General features: G+C 36.9%; 1 protein-coding gene and 1 pseudogene across 2 annotated transcripts in view; one reads left to right on the top strand and one right to left on the bottom strand.

The window, feature by feature from the left end:
- Window positions 1-17,814, top strand: part of LOC106872443 (kinesin-like protein KIF26B) — a 550,311-nt gene that overhangs the window by 400,957 nt on the left and 131,540 nt on the right. The window lies entirely within an intron of this gene.
- Window positions 14,685-14,805, bottom strand: LOC128249643 (5S ribosomal RNA; annotated as a pseudogene).

Genomic DNA, 17,814 nt, shown 5'->3' on the forward strand with positions numbered 1-17,814 from the left:
CTTTTATTTATATTGTTTGGCGTTCATTATTGTTGTTGTTTGAGGCGGGTAGAACGGATTTTGGTTAATATTAACAGCAGAATCGCTAGCACGCCGGGCGAAATGCTTAGCGGTATTTCGCCTGTCTTTACGTTCTGAGTTCAAATTCTCCCGAGGTCGACTTTGCCTTTCATCCTCTCGTGTTCGATAAAATAAGTACTAGTTGAGCACTGGGGCCGATATAATCGACTTACACTCTCCCCAGAAATTTCCGGCCTTGTATCAAAATTTGAAATCAATATTAACCTTTTCTACTCTAGGCACAAGGCCCGAAATTTTGGGTGAGGGGGAGTCGATTAGCTCAACCTCAGTATGCAACTGGTACTTAATTCATCAACCCGAAAGGATGAAAGGCAAAGTCGACTTCGGTGAAATGAATATTAACCGCACGTGGTATCAGATCGTCAGCAATCATGAACCTTTACAAATTCATGAATTTATTGGCTCGGAATGGTGGATCGGTAGAATCATTAGAAGCGTAGCAAAAAATGCTCTGTCATATTTATTCCGGCACTTTACGTTCTGGATTTAAAACTTGCAGACGTTGACTTGGCTTTTCATCTCTTCGTTATCAATAAAAGTACCAGTTGAGTATTGAAATAAAATACACCCTGCAAATTTTAGGCTTTGTACCTATATACTTAAAATATGTTTAAAACTAACTGTTGCTAATATATAATCAATTAACATTACACAGTATTATAAACTCTCCATCAGTTTTTTTTTTGTTTGTTTGTTTTACTATTTGAGTCTTTTTAATCGGTATTATTGGATATTTTTCCGAGTAGAGAAGCAGGGTTGTTGAACTATCCCCTGGTGTTCTTTAAAGACGGTGGGTGGCAGATTTGACAGTATTAAGTTCCCCTGTACTCTGAATGGAAACGTTACCGAGTTTAACCTTACCTTTTAGTTTTCAAAGGGGTGAAATGAAAACACCAGTTAAGTAATAGATGGGGTGAGGACAGAGGTTGATATATAAATCGTCTGTTCCCTTCGATTAACAATTTATGCCTCCCTGTCTCTATTACAACTTACCCACCCCCAATATCAATGAAAGAAAATACCAGTCAAATAATAAATTCAAATATTGGATTCATTTTATTTCTTATAGTTCTTTTCTCTCTCTCTCTCTCTCTCTCTCTCTCTCTCTCTCTCTCTCTCTCTCTCTCTCCCTCTCTCTCTCCCTCTCTCTCTCTCTCCCTCTCTCTCTCTCTCTCTCTCTTTGTTTTTCTCTCTCCCACTTTGTTCTTTTTCCTCTTCTCTCTCTATGTCTCTCCTTTCTGTTTTTTTTCCTCGACCTTTCTATCTCTCACACACACACACAAAGAGAGAATTGTTCCCGCTGTGTTTATGTTAGAAATCATCAGTGTTATTAATGCCACCATAGTCGTCGTCGTCGTCGTGTTTTTCATTGTCAAATATTTCTCTTTTATGTTTACAGTTGCGATGACATTTCCGTTTATGACAAATACTGTTGCTTCATCTAGCTTTTTTTTTATTGTGCTTTTGTGCTCTTTTTTTTTTTCCATTCAAACAAAAGTTTATTTTATTTTGTTTTGCTTTTTTTTTAAATACATCTGAAGAGAATGTACACTCAGCCAACGGAAATATTGACCATGCAGTAGCAAGCATTTCATGTTTATTCATTATATTCATCAGAAATGCCTTTTTTTTTTATTAATGATCATTACAATTAGAACTTAACTTTTTTTTTCTTTTATTTCTGTTTGTAGTTAAATAATTTTACAATATCCTGCAGGAATACTGTTGTGGCAATTTTGTTTCATCTTATCTCGCAACAGTTATGAATTCAATGTCTGTCCCAGTTTGTGACGTAATGTTAAACATAACGACCTTATATTTTCCAATTGATTAACGGCAGAAAAAAAAGGTAAGGAATCATAATGAACCAACCAGATCCTTCTTGCTAGAATAGCAACAGCTGGTTAATTCCACCAAGTCAGCAATTCTTGGATACTGAACGAGTTCTTGCAGAATAGCTTCGTGACTTTGTCGGTATCTCGGTCAGTCCCGACTGACGGCATTTCCAGTAAAGCTCATTCCGAACCGATTAATACCTCCAAATAATATGGTGAGGGATATACAGACGTTGTCGAAAATGCCTGGACGTTGTTCAAAATATCTGGAATAAAAGATCTACGAAATAGACTTGTGTAGTTTTAACAAAACATTAGACAGACTAGTCCTAAATATACAAAACAAAACAAAAAATCTAAAAAACTGGTATCGTCATGTTTGGGTTGCCTTTGATCAGAGGCGAAGTGAATTAGAGCTGATTCGGGAGTAAATAACAACAATCATTCACCTAGGTACCACCAGATCATCTGGTAATGTTACCTGTGATAGACTGATGTCCTATCCTGGTAGAAGTTTATCTCTCATCCTTTCTCTCGCCTTTTTGTACACAACACTATACTCTCCATTGTCACATCCCACCAGATCATCGGGTAATGTTACCCGTGCTAAACTGGTGTCTTATCCTGATGGAGGTTTATCATTATCACTATGTAGACGTTGATTATTCCTGTTGTGAAACCAGTCTTATTTGCTATAAACCTTGAAGTATTTTATCCCTCAATGATCAGGTGTAACTACTCAATTAGTGTACTCCATTGCTCAAAGCAGTTTTCAAAACCCTACAAGCATACTGAATTGACTTGTTAACCATTTAATTCTTAAATAATTAATTCCTTGTAATATAGAAGGAAGTAATTTGCTTTGATATCAGCGTCAACAAAATCAGGGTTATAAGGAATGCAGTGTACACCCATTCAGTCTCCCTTTTTAACAGCCCAGTTGAATTTTGAACATCACCAAATAACATGGCTCACGTGACCATTGGGCATTCTCTTAGATTTTTTTTTAATGCTGGCATAACCTCCAACTGTTCGAAAGCTGCATCTCAGTCATATCTACATAAACATACATACATTCCTACTCCCCTACCTCCTCCTTGTACATCATCAGTCATCCCCCACCCTATCTCTCATTTCACAACATGTTTTGCATTAGTTGTTTTCCTTGAAGACAAGAAGCATGCTTTTGTTTGTTTTTTTCTTTCTGTATTTGTTCCCCTTTATTCTTGCATTTCATATTTTTTTAGCTGTACAGCAGATATTTTACAATAATTTTCTAGATATAGATGACTCTTATGTCATTCCATTCATAGTAAACACAATCTCTCAAATGGGTTATTCTAAATACAGTTATTATTCCCCTTATTTTCCTGTCTAGTCTTGTTAAATCACTCCACAATTCATCATCCTTAGGCCAACAAAATAAACTTCTGGTCAAGTACTTCAATCAACTTCAACAACTAATTTCCCACAAATTTCTGGTTCTCAAAACAATTTCTCGCAATTACCTTTCTTACTTTCAAATTTCCACTATCATATAAATTCTATCCTATGAATTTTGGGTTTTGTAGATTTGGGACCTTGCTGTGTATTTAGTCATAGGGGTTGATTAAATGCTAAATATTTTTGCCAGAACTTCATGCATGCCTATTAAAATATTTCACCCTAAAGTCTGGGATCTTATCATCCTTCCCAGTTCCTTTTGTTTGTTTGGTTTTTTTTATCCTAGCATCTCAGCTACCACTTGAGTTGATATTGCCCTCCACAACTGTGCAGGTGCTGCGCTTGTTTTCAAACATTCTCGTCAACCCCTCTTCTCACATTCCTTTTCTCTCACTGCTGGGATTGCATTGATGTCTATTTTTCTTTTATCAACATCTTGATAAAATCGATTTTAATTGGAATCAATTTTTTTTTGTTTTATTTAAAGAATTCTTGACGTTTTTCATACCAATGATTCTTTGCAGTTTAACAAGGATCTCTTGATTTAGACATTCATTAATTTGAGGTACATTTTTGTTTTGCTATATTATATTTTGGGATTATTTGTGTTTTTCATTTTGTTTTCATTATTGATTTCATTAAGGATTGAGAGATTTTTTTTCCTCTTGTTTCCTGGTTTTTTTTTAATTCTGTATTTGTTTTTTTACATTTAGATATTCCAGAATAAGTAGATCTAAGAATGAACCCAATTTTCCTTTGCAACTACAGTGTCTCTTCTGCATATATTGTTTCATTTACCTTGATAATCTTGGCATTTACATCAGTTTTCATTAAATTTGTGATGTGGTTTTTATTGTTCTTATTTCATAATTAAGTTTTATGTTTCGGTGAGTGCTTTCATTGGTCTTCCATTGAAGTCTTCCATTCATATTCATTCTTTAATTATTCTCACCTTTAGATTATTGTCATATTCAGAATTCTCGTTTTCACAATTTTCTTTATTTTGCTCTATTGTATATGTCATTTAGTATATTGTATATGTCATTTAGTATATTGTATATGTCATTTAGTATATTGCATATGTCATTTAGTATTTCTCACCCTCAGTCCATTTTAGTTATTTTGGTTATTTTCATATTTTAAAAAGATTTTTGCAAATTTTACTTGCCAAAAATTATTCACAACTGCTTTCCTTGTCTGTAAAAACAAGTTGTCATCACTTGCAGTGAACTTTATTATGCTGATGAGATCCAATATGGCTAAAATATCTCCATAGATGTACTCCTTTCCCACAAACAAAGACTACATTTCCCACTAAGTGTCATCATCATCATTTAACATCTGCTTTCTATGCTGGCATGGGTTGGATAGTTTGACTGAAAACTGGTAAGCCAGGAAGTTGCACCAGGTTCCGATCTGATTTGGCAAGGTTTCTACCCCAACCACTCTGACTGAGAGTGTGGTGGGTGCTTTTTACATGCCACTAGCATGGGTACCATTGACCTGAAACTGGCATCAGCCACGACTACAATCTCACTTGGCTTCACAGGTCAACATAAGCATGGTATATCACCAACGGTTTTGGTCACCTGTCACTGCCTCCATGAGACCCAATGTTCGAATAGTGCTTTTTATGTGCTACTGACACAGGTGCCAGTCACTGGCATCAGCTATGACTACAATTTCACTTGGTTCAACAGGTCATCACAAGCACAGCATATCGCCCAATGATTGAAGGGTGCTTTTAAAAGGGCCAGTTATGCATCACTGGCATTGACCACAAGTGCAATCTCACTCAGCTTGATGTCACTGCCTCCATGAGGTCCAACACATAAATGCCACCAGCATGGGTGCCAGACAGCACTGGCATCGACCATGATTATGATTTCACTTGGTTCAACAGGTCTTCACAAGCACAGCATATCACCCAACGACTGGAGGGTGCTTTTAATGGGCCTGTTAAATGACACTGGTATCGGCCATGACTATGATCTCACTTGGCTTGACAGGTCTTCTCAAAGCACAGCATATCTCCAAAGGTCTCAGTTGCATGTCATTGCCTCTGTGAGGCCCATCATTCGAAGATTGTGCTACCACCTCATCCCATAAATTTTGAAAGATTGTTAATTCCTTGAAATTATCTAAGATAGTAAATTTAGAGAACTGTTAAAGCATTGAAGAAAGTGTCTAACACTCATTTTTTTCCAGCCCTTTATGTTCCGAGTTCAAATCCTGTTGATTTCAATATTACTTTCCATCTTTTTTAAGGGCTAGTATCATTTATCAACTGACCTCCTTCACCTTCCTCTAATTCTAAGCCTTAACCCTTACGTTACAAACAATATTATGAAGAAGATGATTTGGCAGAATCATTTTAGAGCATCAGAGAAAATACTTTGCAGTTTTTCTTTTTCTTTCTTTCAACTCTCCACATTCTGAATTCAAATGTGGCTGAGGTCTGCTTCTCCTCTCATCCTTTTGAGTTTCACAAAATAAAGTACCAGTCAAATACTGAGTTCAATTTAACTAACCCTCTCACCTCCTCCAAATTTCTAATCATGAGCTTAGAAACAATTTCTTGAAATTATTTCCCTTTCTTGCAGAATTTCTAACACTAACCACTAGGTATTAGTTTTCTTTCTCTTACAAAGATGGAAATTTGTAATTAATTGAGAATTTTTATTTATTTATTTTTTCATGTATACACATAATTCAGTAGATTACTTCATACCTTACTGATCTAAATTCATGGTATTGGCCCACTTCAGTTATTCCCCTTGGTAGACTTTTTTCTTTTGAATTATATTTACTACTTAGTTACTCCTGAAAATTAATGAAGTGACCTGACGTAGCCTTAGTTTTCGGCAGGTCACACTCTGGGAGTTTATTGGTGGGCGGAGCAGATATCTGTCAACATCCCTCCCACTCTCCCATCACCATTGCCATGGTAATAATAACTTTGTAAATATCCACATCACTATCTATGACTCATTTGCTCACACATTTGCCATCTAATTAACGAGATTAACTGTTTCCATGGGAACAACATCCTTGCGCCTGCACACAGTTGCATGTTTATGACCGGCTGCGTGTCTTGTGCAAGTGTGAATGAGCGTTCGGCCATGCATCTATGTGTGTTTGTATGTGGGTGGGGAAGGAGGGGGTGAATGCTTGTACATGTGAAGTAAGTATATAAACTGGTGTAAGCATGTGTGTGTGTGTGTGTGTGTGTGTGTGTGTGTGTGTGTGTGTGTGTGTGTGTGTGTGTGTGTGTGTGTGTGTGTGTGTGTGTGTGTGTGTGAAGGTTACATACACACGTGTGTAACTGTATTAAATAATTCGTAAATTAATTTATATATGATGTTGTATGTGTGTGTGCATGTGGGAGAGAGAGAGAGAAAGAGAAAGGGAAGGAGAAAGAGAAAGAGAAAGGGAAGGAGAAAGAGAAAGGGAAGGAGAAAGAGAGAGATAGATAAACAATTAATTAATAATATAAAGGGGCATAGAACACTTTAATATTTTTGTGTGATTAAGCAAATACAAACAACACACACACATAAACACACCGCACACATTATCCATACATAATTACACAAGCAGGTAGGATGATAGATGCCAACACAATTAGATAGGTAGATAAATACACAGATAGATTGCCCAAGTAAAGCAAATAAATGGATTGATGATAAAATTGTGTGAGTATACACACATGTGCACACACACACACTCATAGACACACAGACACACACACACACACACACACACTGAAAGACAGAAAATAGAATAATATAGATGTGTGCTTAAGGATCATATCCTGCCTGTATGTTTAGATATCAAGATAAGATAGTATTTTATGTATTTATTTATTTTATTATTACTGTCTTACCTCTATATTTCATTGCTATCTGAGGTGGTGGGCTGGGCTGGTATGATTTATTTGTTACTGCAATTGTTTTTACAGCTGGACACCCTTGCTATTTCTTCCTATCCTTAAGGAAGCTCATGTAATAATGTGGGCATAGGGTAGACTGGTGTATATGTGTGTGTGTGTATGTATATATATATATATATATACACACAAACATATACACATACAAATATATAGATATATGTTTATTTATATATATATATGTTCATGCATAAATATATCATGTATATATATGTATGTAAACATACATTGATATATATATATATAAAATAGTAGTATAACAAGCACAGATATATATATATAGAGAGAGAGATTATATATATACATGTGTGTGTGTATATATATATATATATATATATATTTATTTATTTATATATATATATTATACAATGGCAATCATAATACTTTGCACCTGTATGTTAGGGTGTACTCTCAATAAACAAAATGAATTAAGTAAAGTATTTATGTATCTTCCTCATCATCTGCTACATCATCAGCATCAGCATCAGCAATATTACTATCTTCATTGTTGTTTAAACTATACTTTTGTTCTTTATCCACAAAAGTATTGTTTGAATAGAAGTTTTCTTGATTTTGGTTCATCATGCCAATGAAGGTTAATGATCCAGAAAGTTTGAAGAAGCCTATCAAACTTTGAAAATTCTCTCCTGAATACCAAAGACACTTCTCACAATCCTTCTTCCTTGGAATACATTTCTCTGGAATTCCTTCCCTGCTCATTCATTAACTGCTGACTTTGATCCAAATAAGTTTAAACCGAATATCAAATATAAACAGGAAATTATAGGCCTATAATTTTCTGCTTATATTTCTTATACTTCTCCGATGACAGAATACCCAGCATTTGGAACCTTGGATCAATATGATAATCCAGTAACTGAGATATCCCAAAAACAGCTGTAAGAGACTATATCTACATCTATTAATTCTATTTACATTGTATTAGCATTAACTCTCTTAAATTAAACTAAACTAAATAAACTTAGTCCTGCCTTGAATAACCGTTTTCCTCTTCTTTAACTCATACCTACTGATTCTAAGGTAAGCTACTAACTATCGATTCTCTTCCAACTGGACATTTGTGCTAGCATAACTCCAGCCACTATTTCAACTGGGATCCTAGTGGCTTGTCAATTGGAGTGCTCAGACTGCATCTTTATTAGTTTCGGTCACCTTGTCCTAAATTCCTCATCTTATATATGTATATATATATATATATATATATTTAAATGTAGATATATATATATAGTGAATACCTGCCCTGTTCTCTCTATATTTATGTCGTTGTCATCACATTCATGTTGATTTTTCCATACTTGCATGAGTTGGATAGCCACCAGCCACCTCTTATTTCTTTATTGCCCACAAGGGGCTAAAGATAGAGGGGACAAACAAGGACATACAAAGGGATTAAGTCGATTACATCGACCCCAGTGCGTAACTGGTACTTAATTTATCGACCCCCCTGAAAGGATGAAAGGCAAAGTCAACCTCGGCGGAATTTGAACTCAGAACGTAGCGGCAGGCAAAATACTGCTAAGCATTTCACCCGGCATGCTAACCACTCTGCCAACTCGCCACCTCTTGCTTCCAAAAATGTGATATTTCTTATGGCCAGACATGATTTCATGGAGATTTGGAAATGAATGACAGCACATGTATGGTAACTCTCATACAAAACAATGAGAAGACAAGGAGATGCCAACACACACACATATGCATATACATTTATATGCACACATGCACACATACACACACACATATACACACACATACACATATATGCAATGAGCTCCATTCAATTTCCATCAACCAAAATCCATTTCTAAGGCTATGTTCTCTGCCTGGATTTATAGTTGAATTTACATGTCCATGCTGCTATGTTGTGGGATTGAACCAAAAACCATGTGGTTGTGGACTTCTTAACCACAAGGCCATCCCTGTATACACATGTATATACATACACTACACAAATATATAGAGCCATACCTACACACATAGGCAGTCACATATACATACATACATAGACAGTCTCACACACACACATACCAATATATAGATTTTTTTTGTCATTTTTTTCAAACAGAAATAACTTAAATAGGTACATTTTAACTCTTTTGCATTTAAATTGGCCATATCCAGCCAAAATATTCTACTTGCTATAAGTTCAAATAGGATAGATTTGATCTCTCACACCTACCCTACAATGTCATTCTAAATTTAAAGTATCACATCATCAAACTTCAAGGCTATGAGATAATGCAGGATTAATTTCTACACAATGTGAATGAATAATCATTACATTTGACAGAATAATTTGAATGCTGAAGGGTTAAGGGCATATACACTTGCTTACACACATACAGACACATAAACATACATGCATGTATGCATACATGCATAGACACACACACATACACACTCTCTCTCTCTCTCATGCACACACTTGTACACATATGTATATGTGTATATATCTGTGTGTGTACAATTCAAATCAAATCAAAGAATATTGGTGAGGTATTCCCATGAAAACATTGCCCTAGTGCAAACATAAGCAGCCTGAGTGAGTTGTTTGGAAGAGGAAGTGACAATCATGTCGAGTGAGTGAGGTCAGTTGCCGCAGCACATGTGAACATTTCTCCTTACATCAGTGAGAAGAAGAATAGTTAGAAAGAACTGCAGGCATGGGTGTGGGATAAAATGAGTTGGCTTAGCAAGCATGCGGTTTCAGGGTCAAACCTACCACCAGGCACTTTGGATAAGAGATTTTCTATAGTGCCAGGCCACCCAATGAATTTAGGAGAGAGAGACCTTGTGGAAACTCATTATATTTGTGTGTGTGAATCATTTTATTTGTTTCCTGCCATGTAGTAACTGGTGATGATTTGTTTGTAGCCTTGTAACTTAGCAGTTCAGCAAATAGGAGACAATAAAATAGATACCAGACTGAAAATAAGTACTAGGGTCAATTTAATTGAATAAACCCTTCCAAGCTGTCCCCCAGCAAGGCTACATTCCAAAGACCATAAAAAGTAAACAGATGAAAGACTAACAGAAAGAGTTTGTTATAAATTCACATTTAAACCAAAAGTTAATGACAACAATTGCTTTAGCATTGTTGTGACAGTCTGTTAGAGGAAGGTTGGAAATATGCAAGACTTTGATATGTAACAATTACCGTCATTGTCATCCAAATTCCAGTGATTTTTGCTTCTTTGTTAGAAACCTGATCCCTCCTTCTGGGAAGAAGACTAACAAAAAAAAAACAAATGAAAGGAAGATAACATTATCACATGTATAAACACATATACATAGATACATATGCATATACATGGATATTTACATACACATATAGATAGACAAACCGACAAACAGACAGATAGACAGACAGAAAGAGATAGACAGACAGGCACACACACACACACACAACACAACACATATATACACATGTACATACATGCATACATACATACATGCACGTATGCATACAGACATACATACATACGTACATACATACATACACACACATACACACATACATACATACATACATACATACATACATACATACATACATACATGCATGCATACGTACATACATACATACATACATGCATACATGCAGTAGGCAAGCAGTAGAGGCAAAAATAAATCCGTAAATTACGTGAATTGATTATAATAAATCCATGACTGTTATATATTGATTTACATCTTACAAATCAGGGATCACTCTTTTCAAAATTCCCTCGGTACCAAATGTTGATCCATAGAACAGATGCACACTTGGAAGAAATACACTCTCCATACTGCCAAAAAGTTTTGGTCAAATGATTTAAAAGTAACTTTAGAATGCAAAAGGGTATCAACAGGGTTTTTTTTTTTTTATCTTTCTACATTATTTAGCATTTCAAAGGGAAATCAAAGCTGACAAGAACATCTCTATGTGATTGGTTGATCTTAGCTGCTTAATTTCCCTTGCCAGGTGTTCTTAACTGTAGATGGAATTGTAGTATTGCTGCTAAGGTATATAGCATGTCTGGGATGTCTTGGCACTCTTAATCCAGGTAGAATCCATTCCTCTCCACATCTAATGATGGCCAATTTCTTCTGGACATGCACTCTTACAACTCCATCTAGAGTTAAGGACACACAGGCAGACACAATGAAAGAGGGGAAGAAAATAACTGAACCGTAGTACAGGTCTGGAACTCTATTTTATTAATCCCTGGAAAGATGAAAGGCAAATATGACTTCAAATGGATTTGAACTGAGAGTAGTATATCCATTTCAACACCAAATCACTCTCTACCATCTTAGAAAAAAAAATGCATACATTGAATAATGTTAGTCTAGGGTCAGTGTGCCTAAGAAATATAAGAGATTGGCATCATTAGATTACTTATGGTCATAAGTCCGATAAGTGAAGGATAAACTGGTAAAGCATGACTAAACAACAACTGCAATACTTCATTTGTTAATCCAAAGGTGAGGTTCACACATAACTTGTTATTTCTATTGATATCAGCCCACTCCTGGTTCTATGATATAAACTTCCAGTTTATGTCCAAAACACCAGTTTAATAATGCCAAAGTTGTCTTTCTAAATTCATTTTTTCATTTATTGAAACAAAGGCAGTGCATTTCAACAGAAATATGATAACAAGACAGTGAAAATTAAAAAAAAAAAAAGAAAACACTGAAATACTAAGATGTAACCAGGGAAAGACATCTGATAATTAACAGCCAAGAAATTCCTACACAACACAATTTTGCTAAACTAACAATCCTACTTGTAGAAACAAATGCATGGATCGGGAAATGTTCCTAGTGTTAATTATATTCTGAAACTCTTGTCAAAACTACACACTTTTTGTGAAGTGTACAGGTTTAGTTGATGTAATTAATCAAAATAATTAATCTCAATGCCAAAAAAAGTAAGAGGTAAAGTTGACCCCTGCATGATCTAATAAGAGGACAAAGCTAAATACTACCAGACACTCTAAATGGAGTAGTGAACTAACAAAATAATCTCTACAAAGACATTCAGCCTGCTAGACACAGCAGTCTGGTCTCTTTCAATCTCCATTTTGTTGTCTTAAACAATTATTGGATTATGTATTTGGGTGATCCTGGTTTCTGATAATAGGCTTGCTTTAGTACAGCAGTCCTAAGGCTAAGCAACAACAAAATCAAGAAATATTGTTAGAAAATACCTTAAAAATATTCACAAAAGATAAATACATCATGAATGATATATTTGCTTGCAGTCAGAAAACATAAAGGATATTAATCTTGCTAGAATGGATGTTATTCTTGGTGGTAAGGAAGGTGTTTTTATTGGTAAGGATGTTATTCTTGCTTGTCAGGTAAGGACATTATTCTTGCTGGTAAGGACAGTTATTCCTGGTAAGGATGTTATTCTTGTGGGTAAGGATGTTATTCTTGCTGGGAAGGATGTTATTCTTGCTTGTCAGGTTGTTATTATTGCTGGTAAGGATGTTATTTTGGCAGATAAGTGTCAGCTGTCCTTCCACAGTAAACATTTAATTCAAAATGAGAATAAAAGTAAAACAACTTTTATGCACAACTGCTTTGAAACCTATAAATTTTCTATTCTGATTAGAAATCATCAAATTCCTCATCTTTTGACAAGCACCTTCCGTGCTGGCATGCATCAGATGCTTTAGAGGATCTCATATATCCAAGAACTTCATTGTGTTCCAGACTCTAATTTGGCATGGTTTCTATAGCTGGATCATGCATGCTAAATGAAAACAATGATGATGATGATGATGATATATAGGCATGTAAATATATCATCATTGTCGTTGTCATCGTTTAACGTCCACTTTCCATGCTGGTATGGGTTGGACAGTTTGACTGAGAACTGGCAAGCGGGGAGGCTGCACCAGGTTCCAATCTAATTTGGCATGGTTTTCTACCACTGGATTCCCTTCCTAATGCCAACCACTCTGAGAGTGTAGTGGGTACTTTTATGTGCCACCGGCATGGGAGCCCATCAGGCGGCCATATATTTTAAATTTTGTATTTATAAAGAGTCTGACGAGCTGTCCACATGGCTTTGCTTTTTGAATGCAAAATCTTGGGTAACTCTATGTCCAAGATATAAAATTTTTGTTGTAATATGTATACATATATAAATTTAAATGTCAGATCCAGGGATCGATGTGTAGGAAGAAAGTTAGCGTCAAGCAATCCATAGTAAATATAAAATAACAACTTACAGGGAGAATAGTGGTTTATTGAGACAGAAAGCTATGGATATATTTTCGCATCTAAGAATGATAAGCTGAAGATATCCTTGGCCTGAAGAGTATCCAGTGGTATACACCGCACTTGGATTTTACCACTTCTGAAGTTCTGCTCACTATGAAACATATCTAGCCCAGATCTTTCCTATTCTATTTCATAACTCTTGTACATGTATGTATATATATATATATATATATATATATATATATATATATACACACACACACATATGCACATATTACAGTATCAACCAGACCATCAGATGCTGTAACACACCACTGATCACAATGTGCTTATAATTCTGCCTTGATGGCACCATTCTTTTCCATTTTGACCTTAATTGTTTAACTATATCATCTTCCCGTCATCAGGAAAGCCTTCTAAGTGGCTTTTTTAAAATCTCTTATACCACACGGCAACTGCACAGGTCTCTCTGTTTCTGTGAATCTTGCAACATGACCAGCCTGGCAGAATTTGTTTCCAGTATTCTGTGATCACATCATTCCTGCCACTCCGCTCTTGTATTATTTTGAATGTGCTCTCTTAATAATATTCTTTGCATGGATCTTTCCATGGCTGTTTGTGTTGTAGCCAATCAACAATCTATCCTCTTCATAGCAGTCCATGTCTTGTGAAAAGAATCCATGTAGGATGATGCTATTGAAGAGTCTGGCAAATGTGGAATTATCCAGCTTTGTTTTGAGCACATCCTTTCTTCAGTTAAATGCTCTCCATCCTACCCTTATTCTTTTTGAGATTTTAGCATCTATATCTCCATGCATATTCACTGTAAGTGCTGTAAGTAGATGCACTCTCTTTTACCTCCACAATTTCATCATTTCCCACTTCTATTCAGCCTTGTGCCATGTCTCCTGACCACATATATTTTGCTTTCATGCTATTTTTTTTAAGACTTTCTGCTAAGCTATGAGTGTTGTGATGCCGTCTTCCCAGGAGCTTTGTCTGTTTCATCAGTTTGAGGGCATTTTCAATTTCACTGCTCAATGAAATTAGAAAAAAAAAATATATATATATATATATATATTTTTGCTGTAGTTTCAGCTCAGAACTGCGGTCATGCTGATGCACTGCCATTTGTGTGTGACACTTACTGCACCTAGGTTTCCCAAGCGGTCACCCATCTAAGTACTCACTAGGCTCGACGTTGCTTAACTTCGGTGATCGGACGACAACCGGTGCTCTCAACATGATATATATATATATGTATGTATGTATGTGTATGTATATATATATGTACAGGGTGCGATGGGTTAATTGTTGCCATTTTATATTTTTTATTTTATGTGTGCACCTTGTTATTTTTTTATTTTGTTGACTACACAGTACAGTAGGGTCAGTTAGGCATTGTCTGTGAGTAAAACAGCACCATGGCACAATTCACTCTGCCAGAAATTTGAAAACAAGCCGAGTTTCATGTCCAATGAAGGAGATGACGTTGGCATGGGTGCCATTCGTCGAATTTAGTTCACACCTGTATATATAACGAGGGACAGGGAGAAAGAGAGCAAAAGGTATTTAATTGTACAGTTGTGTGATTAAGAAGTTTGCTCACTGTGCCCTGCCTTGTGCAGGATGTTGAGCAAGTGTTTAAATTCCTGAGCTAACCAAAGCCTTGCTGAGAGGTGCAGCATCAAAAGACTGAGAGGAGTCATTGTGTGTGTATGTGTGTGTGTGTGTGTGCTGAGACAGTGTGATGGTCATCAGTCAACTTCACTCTTAAAGATGATGTCATTCCATTTAACAATGTCTGGCTATTGTGCTGTTTGTGATGGAAGGAGTAGGAGTATATATGCCCTTGCTTGGAAAAAGGGTGAGGATTGGTGACAGAAAGGGCATCCGGCTGTAGGAAATCTGCCTTATTGAATTTTGTCTTTTCCATACTTGCCTAGAAAAGTAGATGCAAATATAATAAAGATGATACACAAAGGTACATACATCTTATCATCAGCAGCAGCATTTAACCATTTAATATCCATATCCCATGCTAGCATGGAAAGCGGACATTAAACAATGATGATGATGATGATGATTCCAGGCTAGCATTGTTGCAAAGATTCAACAGGATCCAAAGGCTTGAAGGACTGCATCATGTTCCACTATATTTGCTTCGAATCTACTGCTGGATGCCCTTCCCAACACCAATTATTTACAGAATGAACTGTGAGCTTTTTATTCTGGCACCAGCACCAGTGATGTCACCATGCAGCTTGCAAGACTACAAGCCCCGAGATAGATGGCTCTCTGACAGAAGGGGTAAGAGCAGAATAAGGTTCTTGCTGCTGAGGAGTTGCATGGTTACACATTTTAGAAGAGATTATGGGAGTAGAGTTGGGGTAGAGATGGAAAGAGATAAGGATATATTGATGACAGTGATGTCAGGATGTACCTTCAAGTTTTGAGGTGGGTAGAAGGGAGTGAAGACAAAACAACTGGAAGTCAGGGATGGGGGTTGCAAGAGTGTGTTATTGGAGACTCAGAGATGGGTACTAGATAAGGATGTTATGCACACACACATTCACAAGCACACACACACATATTTATACATATATATATATATACACATATATATACAGGGTACAGTGAATATATTGTTGTCTAAATTACGCAAAAATGAAAACAACACTGACATTTCATTTTAATAGATATATTTTACCAAAATTACATCAAAATGTTTTGAAATACTAAAGACTAAATTTATTCAATAAAATCGGCAATGACTTCAACCATGGAATCTCCTGCAACTCTTCTGAACGGTCTCCTTATTTAAGTTGGTGAATGCTGCCATAATCCTTGCTTTTGCTTCATCTTTGGCGTTTCAAGGCCAGATGATAGGGGTGATGTGGTTGTAGAAATTGTCTGACAGCCATGACTGGGTTCTCCTGCTTGTGTGACATGGTGCAGAGTCCTGTTGCCAGAGATAGGGTCTTCCAGCAACCACCCTCTTGACTCAGAGGGGCACTATCTCCTCCAAGCACTTGATGTAGGCCTCCATGTTGAGTCTGAGGCTGTGTGGGAAGATGAATGGAGGCATAATGTCGCCATCACTAGTGATCCCTCCAAACACCCTGATGTTGGCTGGATGTTTGATTTTTATCACTTTTGGTACATGTCCTCAGATTGACACCCAAACACTCTGAAAAGTTTGAATTGGTGCTTCCAGCGTGAATGCCAAGCAGTACAGCATGTCATTTCCAAATTTCTGGCAGAGTGAATTGCATCATGGTGCTGTTTTTCTCACAGATAGTGTCCAACTGACCCTACTATACTGTGTTGTCGACAAAAGCAAAAACAAACAATGCACATGCATGAAATTAAAAATATAAAATGGCAACAGTTTACCCATCGCACCCTGTATATATATATATATATATATATATATATATATATACATCATCATCATCATTGTCATCGTTTAACGTCCGCTTTCCATGCTAGCATGGGTTGGACGATTTGACTGAGGACTGGTGAAACTGGATGGCTACACCAGGCTCCAATCTGATTTGGCAGAGTTTCTACAGCTGGATGCCCTTCCTAACGCCAACCACTCTGAGAGTGTAGTAGGTGCTTTTATGTGCCACCGGCACAAGGGCCACTCAGGCAGTACTGGCAACAGCCATGCTCCAATGGTGTTTTTACATGTCACCTGTACAGGAGCCAGTCCAGTGGCACTGGCAACGCCCTAGCTTGAATGTTGTCTTTCACGTACCACTGGCACAAGTGCCAGTGATGCAACGCTGGTAACAATCATGCTCAAATGGTGCTTTGAACGTGCCACCTGCACAGGGGCCAGTCAGCGGCCCTGGCAACGATCAAGCTCAGACGGTGATGCCAGTCAAGTGATGCTGTCATCGAATTTGATTTCGATTTCATTTGCCTCAACAGGTCTTCGCAAGCAGAGTTTAGTGTCCAATGAAGGAAAGATACACCTAAGTGGGCTGATTACACCATTAGCATAGGCCACAGGTTATGGTCTCACTTGGCTTGCCAGGTCTTCTCAGGCAGACTGTATGACGCATATGTACGAACAGCCATGCTACATGGCAGTGAAACATGAGCCGTGACTGCTGAGGACATGCGTAAGCTCGCAAGGAACAAAGCCAGTATGCTCCGATGGATGTGTAATGTCAGTGTGCATACTCGACAGAGTGTAAGTGCCTTGAGAGGAAAGTTGAACCTAAGAAGCATCAGTTGTGGTGTGCAAGAGAGACGATT

The sequence above is a fragment of the Octopus bimaculoides genome, chromosome 16, assembly GCF_001194135.2.
Source record: "Octopus bimaculoides isolate UCB-OBI-ISO-001 chromosome 16, ASM119413v2, whole genome shotgun sequence".
Taxonomy (NCBI): Eukaryota; Metazoa; Mollusca; class Cephalopoda; order Octopoda; family Octopodidae; genus Octopus; species Octopus bimaculoides.